The sequence below is a fragment of the Odontesthes bonariensis genome, chromosome 3 (assembly GCF_027942865.1).
Source record: "Odontesthes bonariensis isolate fOdoBon6 chromosome 3, fOdoBon6.hap1, whole genome shotgun sequence".
NCBI lineage: Eukaryota > Metazoa > Chordata > Actinopteri > Atheriniformes > Atherinopsidae > Odontesthes > Odontesthes bonariensis.
The window spans coordinates 35,942,881-35,958,845 of NC_134508.1; the positions used below are offsets into that span (position 1 = coordinate 35,942,881).

Genomic DNA, 15,965 nt, shown 5'->3' on the forward strand with positions numbered 1-15,965 from the left:
ATATATCTATCACAGGAATACAAAAGAAATCAAAAATACAATGCTGGCACAAAGCAGGTTGTAATGGCTCAGAAATACTCCACCTATTCTGAAATTCCACAAGTTCTGCATTGATCTTTTCAATGTCCACGTCTGTCCACAGGATTTTATAGTACCCACTGATCTTACTCATCACTGTATCATACAGGCCGTAGAGTTTCCGAAGCAGCTCAAGCTCTTTTCTAAAAAAAAAAAGGAAAAATCCTTAAAAGATATTACAATCTTTGTTAGTTAATATTAATGGAATTTTCATTGATGGCTCTGATAGAAAGCTTTGTCAGGATAGTAACAAACTTCTTCTGGTGTAGAAAGTTATTCTCCGTAACAGGTAAGCCGAGAAGTTGCTCCCCAGAAGTATATGTGGTGAAATTTCTCCACAGTTCATCAAATCTAGCCTGAGTAAAAAGAACATTTTTTGGCAATAAAATTAGATTCAGCAAACGAGAAGAAAACTGCCATGTTTATAAAACCAAAACCAAAATTCAAATTAAATGTAATTTCACATTTTTGTACTGCTGTTTCTTGTAGTTTGTAGTCTTTTGATTTGAATTTCTTTTCAATTTGTCTTTATAAGTCTCTATCAAAATAGATAATCTTCCACTCAAAATAAAGCTAAAGGCTTTTCTTCTTCTTCCTCACATGTTTTAAGCGTAAAACATTAACTGGAATATAGAACGGTGAGAGTGAGCAGTAATGGTACCTGAAAGGCTTGCAGCTGCCTGCTGGCTACTTGTGGAGGAATTCCTTCAACCATTGGGCCTTCCTGAAATGCAGGATCATATGAGCTGATAAGAATGTCTACATTTTTCCAAACACCCATAGAAACAAGGTCATTCACAGATTACTTACAGAGTCGTATTCTTCCTTAAAAGAGTAAACATCCTTCTCGAAAACAGCAACACATTCCACAAGGTTTCGTTTGAACTTGGGCTGCATGCAAACCAGCTCATCTTGCACTGATCTCTGAGAAAATCCGAGTTCAAAATTCATTATCGAAGCTTTGTTACAGAGGAACACATCATGAAAAAAATCATTTAAAGAAAAAAGCCTGAATGTCTTGATAGTACTAACAGCTTTAGACAGAAGTTCTGTGAAGAGATGCCTCAGATTGTACACTCCTTCTGCTTCTCTTTTGGTCACTTCTGCTTCATTTTTGGTCAATATTTCAAAGGCTTCCTGTAAACAACATTATTTCATGTTTCTTATCAGTCTGCAATGTTTGCAACTGTAAAGGTCAAAGAGGGAGCTCTGCTTAAGGTACTGTATATGTCTAAAAAACGAATGACCGTCCTAGTCATACCTCAATAGAAATTAATGTCATATCAGTCTGAATTTCAGCATCTCGAAGCTTTGACAGGGTGCCCATGGCATGACGCACATCTTCCAGATTAGAAACAGAATGCGATACTTGTACAAGGTATTTGTTGATGTGTAAACTGATGTTAATCATTTTCTTCTTGTAATCCTCCTTCAAGTATCTGCAGATCAGTTTCTTCCAGGCTTTGGTCTCAGCCATCAATGCCTTCTTTAATAAACCTAAAAAAAGGAAAGAGAAAGAATTTCCCATGTAAAGCTTGAATCACTCCTTTAAAACACCAAATTAAAAAAAAAAACTAGCAAAGGCTAACATGTGACGGTACAACCAATATCATGGGTTTTCCAATCAGCATTTACCCTGAAAAAGATTGTACACCCTCCTTCAGTTTTAAGGTTTAACAGATCATAATGGATAAATCCTCTGATCCTTACCAGGCCGTAGATACAGTGCCTTGTGAAAGTATTCGGCCCCCTTGAACATTTCAACCTTTTGCCACATTTCAGGCTTCAAACATAAAGATATAACATTTTATTTTTTTGTGAAGAATCAACAACAAGTGGGACACAATCGTGAAGTGGAATGAAATTTATTGGATGTGTCAAACTTTTTTAACAAATAAATAACTGAAAAGTGGGGCGTGCAATATTATTCGGCCCCTTTACTTTCAGTGCAGCAAACTCACGCCACAGTTACACATAGCCGGGTATTTAGAGAAACGAATATTTCCCCCCCTCCGTTTTCAATAATAACATCGTGCACACAACATCGTTTTCAAAAAACTTGTCATTTACATCAACCCGCATAAAAGCGCGAATAAAGCCATGCAAGCCAATCAAAATCCTCAGAATCGAGGACTTTCCTCATGTGAAGGAGGAGGTAACGCGAGCAAATATCACAACAAAACTGAAGGCAATAAGAGGGAAATATAGACAGTCAGTGGATACTGGACGCAGGAGAGCCACGGAAAAGTGATGCTCCTCTATTTTGAACTGTGCGAGCAGGTTTGGGGTGGCAAATGCAATAAGGCCAGAATCGTTTGCACAAACGTAAAAATTTGTAGAACTTTAACATCATCCATGATAATCCTGATCAGTAGCCAAACAAACTGTAAACATAAGGCGCTCGCATGACGTTAAGCATTTTCTGGCGCATAATGTGACGTTTAAGAACCTAAAACGCCGTTTCTCCCAGTTGACACGGCAACACATAACCGGCGTAATGGTAAATGGCCGGTGAAGCCTCATGAAGCTTCCACAGAGTTCATCTGATTGTGCCAGGAAATGAACCAAAGTTTCGGGGCTTTGAAACCACACAGAACAGTGGAATCTGGTGGTGCACCGCAAGTATCATCTGCTTCAACCAGCCTCGTTGTCCTTGTTATACTTTAATATGTACAAAATAAAAAGCGTAAAAGAAAGAAAATTGTGATTTTATATGACAAGTGCTTGTGTTACATTGAAAGTGGCTAACGTACCTTGAAACCTTTATCTTCCACAATGGAAAATGGTTGCATATCCATTACAATCATATCCACCCACACAGAATCAAGCTTTTGCTTCCTTGACACTACAAAAATAAAATTCTGCATATCAAGAAAATAAACGCAGGGCAAACTTGTAAAATGCTGGATTCATACTCATAACCTTTGGATGCAAAAGCCACTAAGCTAATCACTGAGCTATCAGTTAAGTGACTGCGTCAACCCACCATCTACATGATGTCTAGTTAAAGACATCATCCATAGCTAAGAATAATAGTACACTTTAGTTGTTTTAAATAATTCAGAAACACTTTGCGTAATTAACACACCTTTCTGTCAGAACACAGACAGAGAGGCGTTTGGTACACGGGACACAGCTGTGTAATAATGGCCGCAAGCGCTTTGTTTGTGATATGTGCTAAATAAACAAGTCCAAAATGAATGTATTGTCCTACATAACTTAGATTCTTAAATGTGCTGCCCCCTTATTTTAAGAAGAGAACTATATTAGCATGCATAGCCATAATAATAATAAAGCTTATATTTACACTTGAAAAACAAAAACTAGCAAACATCTTACATCACACAATAGTATATTGTACAATAGTAGGGGTGGGCGGTATGGCCTAAAATGTATACCCCGGTAAAATTTGAGCCACTGACGGTATACGGTATATATCGCGGTATGGTACTTTTGTATATAAATTACAACAGAACAGTTTCTCAGTGGTTACCATAGCACCAAATAAACACTTTCAATCAGGATGTTTGCAGCAATATTAAATTAAATTTATTGTGCAAAACAGAAAACACAGGAAATATAAAAAATATATACGTTATATTTATATTTAAAAAACAAGAAAAGGTACATTTCCTCGAATAAACTCTGTGAGAGAAAAGCCGCTGCCTCTTGGATAACGGAACTTTCATAGGCGCCTTCCACTTATTCAACATGCTCAAATATGCGTCATGTTTCAGACACCCCATTAGTGCATGTTAAACTGCTTGTTAATACGATGAGTGTTTTATTACTTTCCATGTCTTCCAAAAGAGAAAATAATCAGGATTTTGAGGATGTTACCGTTACACACCAGCTGAGACGCAGGGTAGCAAAACATTATGGGCGTGAAAACAAAACTTAGAAAATCGGCTCGGCGCATGCGCAAAACCACAAAGTAGCAAATCTCGACAAGTAGGAGAAATCGACAGAACACCGGCTTTGACTCGTTTCATATTCCGGAGCATGGTTAGCCCGCAGGTGGTAAAACAAATTACTCGTGTTACCTTGTCTTGCGATTACTGTCGCACGGCATATCCAAGCGGATGTTCAAAACTTTGCATTACTGCCATCTACAGGACTCATGAGCTATTGCGGTATAAGGTATGGCAAAAAATCTCTACCGTTGGTGAAAAATACCGCATAAGGTATGATACCGTGCATACCGCCTACCCCTATACAATAGTATCACCTTATTAGGAGAAACCAAGGTGAAGTGATCCCAAGCCACAAAACGTTTCTTGCCAGAAGCCATGGAAAAGAGCAATGAATTGAATTCAATTCTGACAGGGCAACAGAACTGGTTGGGAAACCAGTTTGGGATTCATTCTCCTTTTATAGAGAATAGCGCGCCCAAGTGTTCAAACGATGAGAGACCTCTGAACCGTGGTTCCACCAAACAATGCATTCGGCGCTTCGGACGTCATCAATCACGTGATTAGCGCCATTTCATACACGCCCCGGAACATTGTGCCGAACCACTTTGCTTCACGAAGATGAAACGAGCGCCGAAGCGTCCGTGTCAAACGAGCCATCCCTAACAAAAAGATTTCCCAAGCTTCCCAAGGAGCACTGTGCAAGCAATCATACTGAAATGAAAGGAGTATCAGACCACTGCAAATCTACCAAGACCCGGCCGTCCCTCTAAACTTTCATCTGGAACAAGGAGAAGACTGATCAGAGATGCAGCCAAGAGGCCCATGATCACTCTGGATGAACTGCAGAGATCTACAGCTGAGGTGGGAGAGTCTGTCCATAGGACAACAATCACACGTACACTGCACAAATCTGGTCTTTATGGAAGAGTGGTAAGAAGAAAGCCATTTCTCAAAGATATCCATAAAAAGTGTTGTTTAAAGTTTGCCACAAGCCACCTGGGAGACACACCAAACATGTGGAAGAAGGTGCTCTGGTCAGATGAAACCAAAATCCAACTGTTTGGCCACAATGCAAAACGATATGTTTGGCGTAAAAGCAACACAGCTCATCACCCTGAACACACCATCCCCACTGTCAAACATGGTGGTGGCAGCATCATGGTTTGGGCCGGCTTTTGGTCAGCAGGGACAGGGAGGATGGTCAAAATTGATGGGAAGATGGATGGGGCCAAATACAGGACCATTCTGGAAGAAAACCTGTTGGAGTTTGCAAGAGACCTGAGACTGGGACGGAGATTTATCTTCCAACAAGACAATGATCCAAAACATAAAGCCAAATCTACAATGGAATGGTTCACAAATAAACGTATCTAGGTGTTGGAATGGCCAAGTCAAAGTCCAGACCTGAATCCAATCGAGAATCTGTGGAAAGAGCTGAAGACTGCTGTTCACAAACGCTCTCCATCCAACCTCACTGAGCTCGAGCTGTTTTGCAAGGAAGAATGGGCAAGAATTTCAGTCTCTCAATGTGCAAAACTGATAGAGACATACCCCAAGCAACTTGCAGCTGTAATTGCAGCTAAAGGCGGTGCAGTTTTTTATTTGTTAAAAACGTTTGACACATTGAAATTAGTTTCATTCCACTTCACGATTGTGTCCCACTTGTTGTTTTCTTCACAAAAAAAATACATTTTCAATCTTTGTGTGAAGCCTGAAATGTGGCAAAAGGTTGAAAAGTTCAAGGCAGCATAGAAGTAAAAAAGAAAAAAAAAAACAACAGCTTACCTGTTGAAAGTTCAGTAGACCCAAAAACAATCTCAGGCTTGATAGCATCAATGTCTTGCTCAACTGAGTCGTAGTACTGGATTTCAGATTTAATCTGAATCAGGGATGGATTGCTACCCATAAATTCCTGTAAAAAAAAAATGCAGACAATTAAACCGTTATCATTATAGGGGAAAAAACAGCCAACATGTCTTCTAGGGAAAACAAACCTGGACTTTGAGGTTCCTGTCCACATTCCAAATCACCCTGAAAGGATCGAAATGCTTCAAAACGTCACTTGCTTGTTCCTTCTGGGAGCTGATTGCAGTTTTCAGATCGACCACAACTTTTTTAATGTCCCTGTGTTCAAAAACACTCTGGAAGAAATTGTTGCCTTTTGTGATGAAAATAGGACAAAAAAAAAGGGAAAATAAATTAATTTAAACACAGTTTTAACCAAACGTTGATCTTAACAATTTCATGAATAAAACCAATCCTGTTCAAATGATTGTTTTACTTATCAGACACCTGATTGTCAGATGAAAACAGTAAGCTATTTTGACAATGTCTGTTGTGGGATTTCATTTTTAAAGCAGTATTTGTGCAGCCATTGTATTGTTAAAAGTTACATTTTACGCAGGATAACAGCTTTTTGGGGGATTTAGGTTGCTTGTTGACTGCTGATAAGCTGCATCTTTATACGGTCATTTTCTGGTGGAAACTATAGCAATTGACCTTGTTATCCCATGGAAAGTAGTTTTGTTATCCTCAGATAAAAGTAGAATAAACTCATGATCTCGTGATAATGTCGTCACAATAACTAATTGCAGCCAAGGCCCCTCGCTCCTGTTTACACACACAAGTCAGTGCACTTGAAACATCTTCACAGACTTCTGCATGCTCGTATCTAACAACTTAAAAAATGTATGATATTAAAACTAATATAATACATGAAAGTTTAAATGAAATAATCCTAATTATAACTGATCAAATGACAATTTATGGGAGATCCCCATTTGCGGACTTGTTTTATCAGGTGTCTGCTGTCATGTATGTGCATGCTGACAGTTAGTAACCTTTGTTCTGTGTGTCATCTTGACTGTACTCCTTCTGCCAAGCAACACCCTTGCTAACCTCCAACACACAGTCAATAAGTTGATTTATGGCCTGTTGGATCTCATCTACATTGGGAATCATTACCTGAGGACAAATATCAGACATAGTAGCAACATTGTAGTGCTTGACAAGACAGGCAAAGAATTAAAGATAATGTATTTCCCCTGACCATAAACCATTGTAGCGAATGAAAATCATCCAACCATGAGTAGAAAGAAAAAAATAACTCACCATATTGGGTTTGTCCAGTTGGGCTTCAGACTGAATCAGTGGGACCACCTTCGGCTTAATCTTTGCCCTCTGGTAAGTGCTAAAATACACATTTATTGATTTTACTCTTTCAGAGGTTATTTCCTTTCTTTGTGATACTGTTCTTCTTATTTAAACCCAGAAATACTCACTTGGTGCCACAAATTCTCCTTTTAAGGATCTCCAGGGATAACTTGGTGCTTTTGACAAGTGCATCGAATACCTTTGTACTGAAGAGTTCATAAAGCTTCTTAAACTCCTGAAATGAGGATTTTTTATTTGAGGCATTAATGCCTGTGTTGGCACACAACAGTTTATAGAAAAGACATGTTTTGCAGTTGGTATCCAATCATACCTTTTCGAACTTGATCTGTTTATCTTTCAATGGACCCTCTAAAAGCCTCTTGCTCTCTCTTGAGAAGGTCACACTCCTCCCTGAAATATATATATATATGTATAAAAAAAGCTGAGATGCTAATTATACGAAAAGAAAAGTCATTTACATTTGTGCTACACACCTTGAACAGGTTCCTCCACAATCTTGGTGCCTTTTGGTTCATAAATAGCGCTTAACACATTACCCAACTCCATAACAGCTCCTTTAACATAACTGCATTTGTAATCCAGTGTCTTTGCCCACTCCTTACAACGGTTCTGAAAAACAAAAGAGGAATAGTTGCACTACGAGCGTTTCAATGAAACAGAATTCAGAGTTCATTGGAAAACTCAAAAGTTTACTCAAACCACGACATCGAGCCTTTGCTCTTTGACAAAGTAATGATTGTTTCAAACTCACGTAATGGATGAAAAACACTTTAACTTCCATTAATGGATATGGAGAATAAAAATAAGATGGTCATGCCTTATTGTGGTCAACCAGCTGCTGCAGCAAAGATGCACGGCCTTCTGGGAGCTCTATCAGAACAGTCTCAGACATGTCTTTGAGGACATCATCAATTTGTATCTTACAAATATCCTGCACCTGAAAAAGAAAGTGGCATCTAGAAGCGTGGCTTTTGTCCAAGAGAGCTGTCACACCAACCCAAACATATCTGAACAATGTGACATTTAACCTGATGTTGATACTTTTCAGTATCAGTAGAATTTTTATTCATCAACAAACCTTTTTTACAAGATTTTGGAGCTCAGACAGAGCAGTTTCAACATTTTGAAAGAACTTGTCCAGGAGGAGGGAAGACCAGGTCAGCAGCACCGAACCGTGTCGAAGTGCAGATTCCACCTGGACATTTTAAGGATGTAGAATTACAATCAAAAGCTCTTCAGGACACGTCTGCTCGAGACATTTCTCAAATCGGCAAAACCCCTTCCCACTGCCTACAGCAGGGTTCACATTCATCAAGTAACAATTTCCCACTAAAGAAGACGGACCACCTGCCGTACACACGGTATGAAAAGCTTACGTTTTTTATTTTTGAAGCCATCAAACTGTTGAAGTCTGCGGGTATGCTCTCACAAGTGGATTCAAAATCTTCCAGAATGGTCTATAAAAAGGCATACAGGTCAAATTCTCTTAAGTTAAACAATCCCGTAAAAAAAATGTAAATCCCGGTTTACCTTTAGTCTGAGGTGATGGGCATTTATTTTGCTTTCCATCTTGATAAGAAGCGAAGCCTGCGTTGGAACCTTATGCCCCATTTTCAACAAACACTTAGCCTCCCGAATGACTTCGGTTATTTTAGGGTCAAAGTTGACGACTAATTTTCCAGTATTTGGGTGGCGAACCAGCAGGGTAATGTTCAAGACTGTTATACGGAACAGAGAAAGCTCGTTTTAACAGTGTGCAATAATGGAATCGACAGGGGCTGTTTTCTGCCATTAGTGTCAAATTATGACATCAGAACAAGAGAACCAACCGTGATCTAGTTTGGAAACTTTCTCCATCCACGTTTCGTGTTGAAGAAGCTCAAAGTCGACCAACATAGCTGCAGTCCCATTGTACATTCTGACCACATCTTGTCCCACGGGACTACATAGGATGTCCGAGTTTTCCTGCAAAGGAAGGGAGATTTGATCGTCGTTAAAATGTCACTGTGAAGTATAACTGTAAAGTTGTTTTGCTGATAGAAACTGTGTCTCACTTTCATGTACAATATCGGCTCCTCTATCTTCTTATAGAGGTGTCTGACCCAACCAATCCTGCCAGCCACTGGTGGCATATTTCTGGATAATGGAATGTCATCCTTCTGATTGTCAAAGACCTGCAAATGAAGTTTACAAAACATACTAAAATCATTAACAGTTTTCTTCCATTTTCAATTCAAAATGTTTCACTCATCTGAAGATTTCTTTCAGCTTAATACGTTTAATAAGGTTTATTGTTTGGTATCTAAGCCCAAGCAAACTGAATACCTTTTTCACAAACTCCACCTCTGAAGCAAAGTGCTGAAGAATAACACCCAAAATGTTGGAAATGTGAGTTGCAAGACAGGGAAGGTTCAGCTTCTGAAAACTATCAAAACAAATTTCATAGATTGCTTCTATTTTTTCCTTTTAATGCCACAGTTAGAATAGAGTCTTCATGTCATACTTCCAAATTCTGCAAATTGTACTGACCGCTGTAGCAGGCAAAGAGCTTGCTGAGATGAGATGATGTTTGAGAAGTACGAACACATAAATGCCTGGAGCTGACTCTGTGGAAAAGGACAAGATTGTGGGGATACTCTGAGAATACAACGTCAATATTATTTTCTTTTTTCAGCTTCAAGCTGTGTCGATACAAGCAGTAGATCCTCATTCCTCAGAGATTCTACAATCTTACTAGTCCTTCTTTCTGTTCCTAAACGTGTAATTCTTTTAAGTGTGGCCATGTGTGAATGCAACGGCTGTTTGGAGTAAATGAGTGTTGCTGTGATGTTGCACGTATGAACCTGTTCCCAACTTTCACTAAAGATCTTCATCTGGTTGAGGCTTCCTGAAAAAATGAGCTTGAACCAACATTTGGGTACAAGCTGTAGATTACACTTACCTCAATGTGGCTCATTTGAGCCATGAACTTCACAAAATCAGTTTCAAATTCAGTCGTCCTCGGGGACAACATGTCATACTTCTTCCTTTTCAGATTCATGGACACAGTGTGGAATTGTCTGGCTGATTTCTCAATGCCTTCAATGTTTGACTTTTCAAGAGATTCAAATGTCTTGAACACTGTGATTATTTTCTTGATCTACAAAAGACAATATTCGTCGTCACATTGCAAGGCCTTATGATAGAAGTGGGATGGAGATTTAAGAGAATGAACAAAGACAACACCTTTTCAAGTTGCTTGCAGAAGCTCTCAAACTTGCAAAAAATCTGCATCTCTGAAACCTCAAGGAATGTTTTCCCAGTTTCTTCCATTACTTGTACCTTTTTTTTCTGGAAACAGGTCTGATACTCCTGATATAAGCATGTACAGACCTGCCAAAGATAAAAGAAACATGATGACAGCTACAGTCTACTGATGTCAAAATGTGTAATCTTAAGCCTTGGTAATAATAACCCAAATGTTTAGTAATATCAGCTTCAGTCACCTGCATTTTTCTGATGAGTTTTTCAGCATCTTGATCCCATATAAGACAACTGCCATCGTCAGTAATGTAGGATCTGCATGCTGTGACCATCTGATTTGTGATCTGGAAAAGTGGTCAGTTGTGTGGCTACAGTTTTACAAAGGGAGCTGGATCCTTGCACTGCGTCTTCTCATGAAAGTTACGTTTTCCGGTGACAACTTAAATATTTCAGAAACTGAACACACTTCACTTACTTTGACAAGCAGCGCAGACATCTTTTCGCTTGTATTGTAATATAGTGAAACACGGTAAATCATGTGAATGGCACTGATGACCTTCGGCACATTTTCTGTCATGGAAACCTGAAATCACATTTCATGATGTAGGAGGGTCAATGAAGATGAATTATCATCTATTTCTACACTTAAGTTTGCCAAACTTGCAAACTTTTTACTAATTCTTTGTTAAAAAAAATGTATATAAGTTGTCTAAATAATGGCCGCCTGGATAGTACAAAACAATGTAATAAGGACATATTAATTCAGTGTTACCAAACACAAACTATTCATTAGAATCAAACTGTTAAATGTACATACGGGGTCACTGTTGTACAGAGGATGTAAGACTTTCTCAAGTGTTGACAAGAATTTGAAATTGTCTTTTGCCTCATTGACACGATATGTTATCCTCGTGTCGAGATCCCGCCACACCTGCACGGGTACAAGACTGCGTTAATAGGAATCCATTGATTGATTTAATAAATCTAGTCATTCACAAATGATCTTAGCATAGGATTTTATCAGAATACATGAAATAATTCAGGACTAGGCTCAGATGTGACACCAACACTTTCCAGTGAAATGAAACAGTGCCTACTCAGCATCATCTTAATGCAGAACGGCTACATACTGTACTGTGTTAACAAATAATCATTTCCAAAAACTATTTTTTTCATACATCTGTGAAGATCACCTACATGCAGTGAACACTGAATCCATGATCATTGCAAGCTATCCAACGTCGATATCTTCTACATTGCAATTTTCAGGCATTTGTCATGATTTATGTATCACAGACTGTTTTTAATTTCTCTTTACATGCAGCAAACCTTAACTACATACACTAAAACTGATACAAAGTGAAAATGTTCAATAGCTTTGGTATTACTCTGTGTACATTGAACACTTGTGTCAGTACCTTCATTATTTTGGAATGGTTGAGATGGAGCACCATCACCACCGCCTTACACTCTGGGCTTTTGATGTGATCGATGATAGAGTTGTACTGTAAAGACATTCGTTTCCAGTGTTCTAACTCACTCAGTGGTCCGGCAGAATCATCCTCTTTCCTCAACAAATCACTCTCCATCAGGACCTGATGACAATGGATACATCACCAACATCACCATTAAGCTTTGCTGTCTGAGCAATCCTATCATATTCCCAATCTTCCATAACTATCTAATCCATCTTGGCCTGATGTCACCATCTCTAACCAATGAGCTTTGTGCCCATCACAGTCATCGCAAATTCATTTTTAGCATTTAACAGCACAAATTAAGGTTGTTGGATCAAATATAATCTCTGAAATCTACCAACCTGCTCGATTTGTTTGCACCATTGCATCAGAATTTCTTCCAGCCGTTGCACCATGTCAAAGTTGGCAGCCGCAGCTTTCATATCATCCAGACAGGCCAGTTTAGACAAGTCAATATCTGTGACTGTTTTCAGATGAACGACGCTCTCATTGCTCCTCTGGATATCTGAAGTATAAATAAGACAAAGTACAAAATCATCAGTACTGGTTACAAACCATCTTTTGGTTACAGTATTGCTTGTTATTGTGTACTTCAACATAAGATGGTTTTAAATCAGTTGAGTAAGATTTGCCCGAGAGATGGAGCTTAAAGTTACAATCTTTCTAAAGAGCCACCCTCCAATAACTTATTCACATTCAGTTGGCAATAAATGTGAAACATTCTTACCATCTAAAGAGTTCAAAAAATGTTTAAAGGAATAGAAGAAGTTCTTTTTAAGTTTTGCTCCATGTCTAGACTTGTCTACAGCTCCCCAGTTCTGTCCTGTAGTAAGGGCTGGAAGCAGTGCATCGTAGGAATCCCTTATTCCTTTCAGGAGGCCATCCCTGGCATCAATCATTGAGAAAAAGATTTCCTGCAAGGCATCAAGAAAAGACAACCCATCACTTAATGAAATCCGAAGCAGAAAACATTTCAACTGTGAGGGAGAAAAATGATTTGGTTTGAGATGTTAGGGTTCTCATGAAAATGTGCTCTTGCTTCGAACTACTGACTGACATTACATCAGCTGTGCCAAACTTTGGTACCTGATAATGCATCTGGTTGAGATAGCAGAGCACACAAATATAGAGAGCGTGATTTCTGTAAATCACGTAAAGAACATAAACCACTTCATTTGAAAAAGTAACAAGCAATCAGCTCTGTAAATTCATATGAATTTACAGAGCTGATTGCAATACAATATTACTGGGCATGTATTGTTGTAATGTTTTAAATACTTGAACGCAGTTTTTCCAGAGAATATAATTGTTTTGTATATGGGATTATCCTCCATCGACTCTTCTGGGCTTTCACATGCGCGAGCCTACAACCAGCCGGTGAGTTACATGCTGTTTATACAGTTGTTTTGTAACCTCCCCATGCCAGTAATGTGAGAACCATGCATATGGTTTTGATGGTAAGGCTTGTGACTTTATTGTCGGATGGGTTATAAAGTGGTGTGACGTTTCTGCAGTGTGCAAGTTGTTGTTTTACGTGGAAGGGTTAGCGCTTGCCCCTTAGCCACCACGTATTAGCCTCGCATGACATGCTGTGCGGACAGAGCAATCTCCACACAGGGAGCGCAGATACGCACCTCTCTGTGTCATACTATCATTATTTGACAACCTCTAGCAATGGAAACGCGCTTCAAATGCCCCGGAGTTCCCCTTTAAGAACATTGTGCATTATCAAAGATCACTTCGCCATCCTAAATGGCTTGTGTATAAACAGTGTTTATTAGTGAATTAACTTTTTTATTAGAGATTCTCTTTGTATGACAATAACTGGACGTGACAGCTGTAACAATGTTATTATTGTGATGTAATACGTTGCTACACACACTGCCATGAGGTGAGCTGCTCAGGGAGGGAACCCGGAGGTTTAAGGAAGATGCTAAGCTAAGACGTAGCTGTGCCATTTTTATCTTTTGTCTTGTTCAATAAAGTTTCCAGAAGCAAGGGTAACACTTTAATCATCAAGTTTGTATAGAGTTGTGATAAAGAATAAGCTGAAACAAAAGCTTTTCTATAAAGTGATTACATCTTTTGATATGACACATAACACAAGAATAAATACTTAACAATTACTGAGACACGCCACCTTTGACCTTACCTCGTGTATGTTTTCTGGGTTCACAGGAATGTCCACTCTGGTCCGTGTGAAGGAGCAGCAGATCCCTGTGAGGCACGTTTTTGCTAAATTGGCTAAAAACAGCCTCATTGCTTTGCCCCCTTTGCTTGGTCCAGGATATACGCGCCCACATTCTGAAATCAAATCCAAATGGTTTTGTAAGAGATGAAAAAACATTCCAGTTCATAATGTTGTGTGGAATATCTGGGTCTTTATCATGCAAGATAATCAATCAAATTTGATTAGAAGACTTTCCCTAAAATTGTATCATCTATCGGTATTTCAGTTTTTCGAAAATAGGACGTTTTTCCTATTTTACTTCAAAAAAAATACTAGTATATAAAACCCGGCATAACAGCTGTTAAACGGAAAAAATTTCAATTAAAATAAGCATGGACAGTCTTTCCAATTGAAGACTTTCCAGATTTCTTCATACCTATTCCTGGGACTTCGGACTCCTGATACACAAACGAAATGGTTTTGCTGCCCCCCGAGGCGAAGAAATGATCAAAAGCGAGCAGCTAGTCAGCAAGAAAAAAGGAAGAACACAAAAACATTATTAATCATTGCATCATATTACGATGCAAGTATAAAACAACCAAAAACAAAACATAACCTTGGAACGAAACGTTTAGAAAGCATCACACCAAACTGAAGAAAAAGCCACAAAAATAACGCGTTATGAATCAATCCCACAAAACCTCAGCTGATCACCTGACTTCTGATTTGTGTTGGTGAGATATTTCTGCTTTTGATAGCATTAGTACCAGTTTGGAGTCACACTGAGGAGGAACTTACTGAAGGAGAATCCAAAACAAATTCCTCCACCTCTGTTGGTGCCAAAGACAGCCGGTCAGCCAGGATGTCAATCATGTACTTGTGTGCAGGGGTGAGCAGCTTTTTCCTCTCTTCTCTTGCCTGCTTATGTTTGGCCTGAAGGAAGACAAGAGTCGGAAATAGTGTAGAAGTGTATTTGCTCTACGTAACTAGAGCTGTATCTCAACGAATAAGCTGAATCAAATGGGCTGCTTTAATTCTAAAAAGAAACAACTGAAACTTACCTGAGACACACACTTGTTTGCTTTTGGATTGGGTGTGTCCATCATAACGATGTCTGGAAGGGAGAATCACCCCTTAAGCCGTAATACTCAACGGTTCCCTTTATTCCCTCTGAGAAAACACTATTAGCCACTAATGTTGTTGATTTATCAACTTTTTCCTGTAATTCAGTAAATAAAATGCATACAGTGACATCAACAGTCTCCTCAGTTCCTAAGCGCTGGATGTGCAACATCTGATCCATGTTTCAAACATTTTTAAAAGTAATTCCTTCAAATTCAAAGGAGCAGGTAATTACAAAAAAATGTTTTTATTGTGTTTCTATATTATTTAAACTTACTTTGGTGAGGTTCCTGATCAATTTGAGCATGAATAAACGCTAATTATTTTTCTTTCTAGCTGATAAGGTATGTTAGCTCAACCGTTACGTCTCAGTTTATGTTGTTTGTTCATTCACTTTTTCAAGTTTGATATTCTGCTCTTACCGAAACTTTATCATCCGACGTATTTGTAGCTTCCAATGTTCAGCTTTTCTTCTTGTGTCGTTTCTGAGTTTCTGAATTATTGGACCATGGAAATATTTTTCTCCAGCCGTTGAGAACTGCTACTGATTCCAAACGTTTATTTAACCGTTTTTTTGGTTTTGTTTTTTTTTAACTTCCTTTTAAACGTTGAGATGTCACGACCGTTGGCGCGTGGATGACGTAGGACTGTTGGATGAGCTAACGTTTTAATAATTAGCTCTCACACTCTGTTTTTAATGGGTTGCTTAAGAATTACAAGTATATGTCCAAGATTTTTTTTTTTCCTGAGCCATTACCCAAATTTTGTTCACAGTAAAGTTTTGTT

The 15,965-nt window shown here is 38.7% G+C and overlaps 1 pseudogene; it reads right to left on the minus strand.

Moving 5' to 3' along the window:
• LOC142376991 (dynein axonemal heavy chain 8-like) overlaps positions 1–15,160 on the minus strand; it is a 40,050-nt pseudogene extending 24,890 nt beyond the window's left edge.
• Positions 15,161–15,965: the final 805 nt, after the last annotated feature.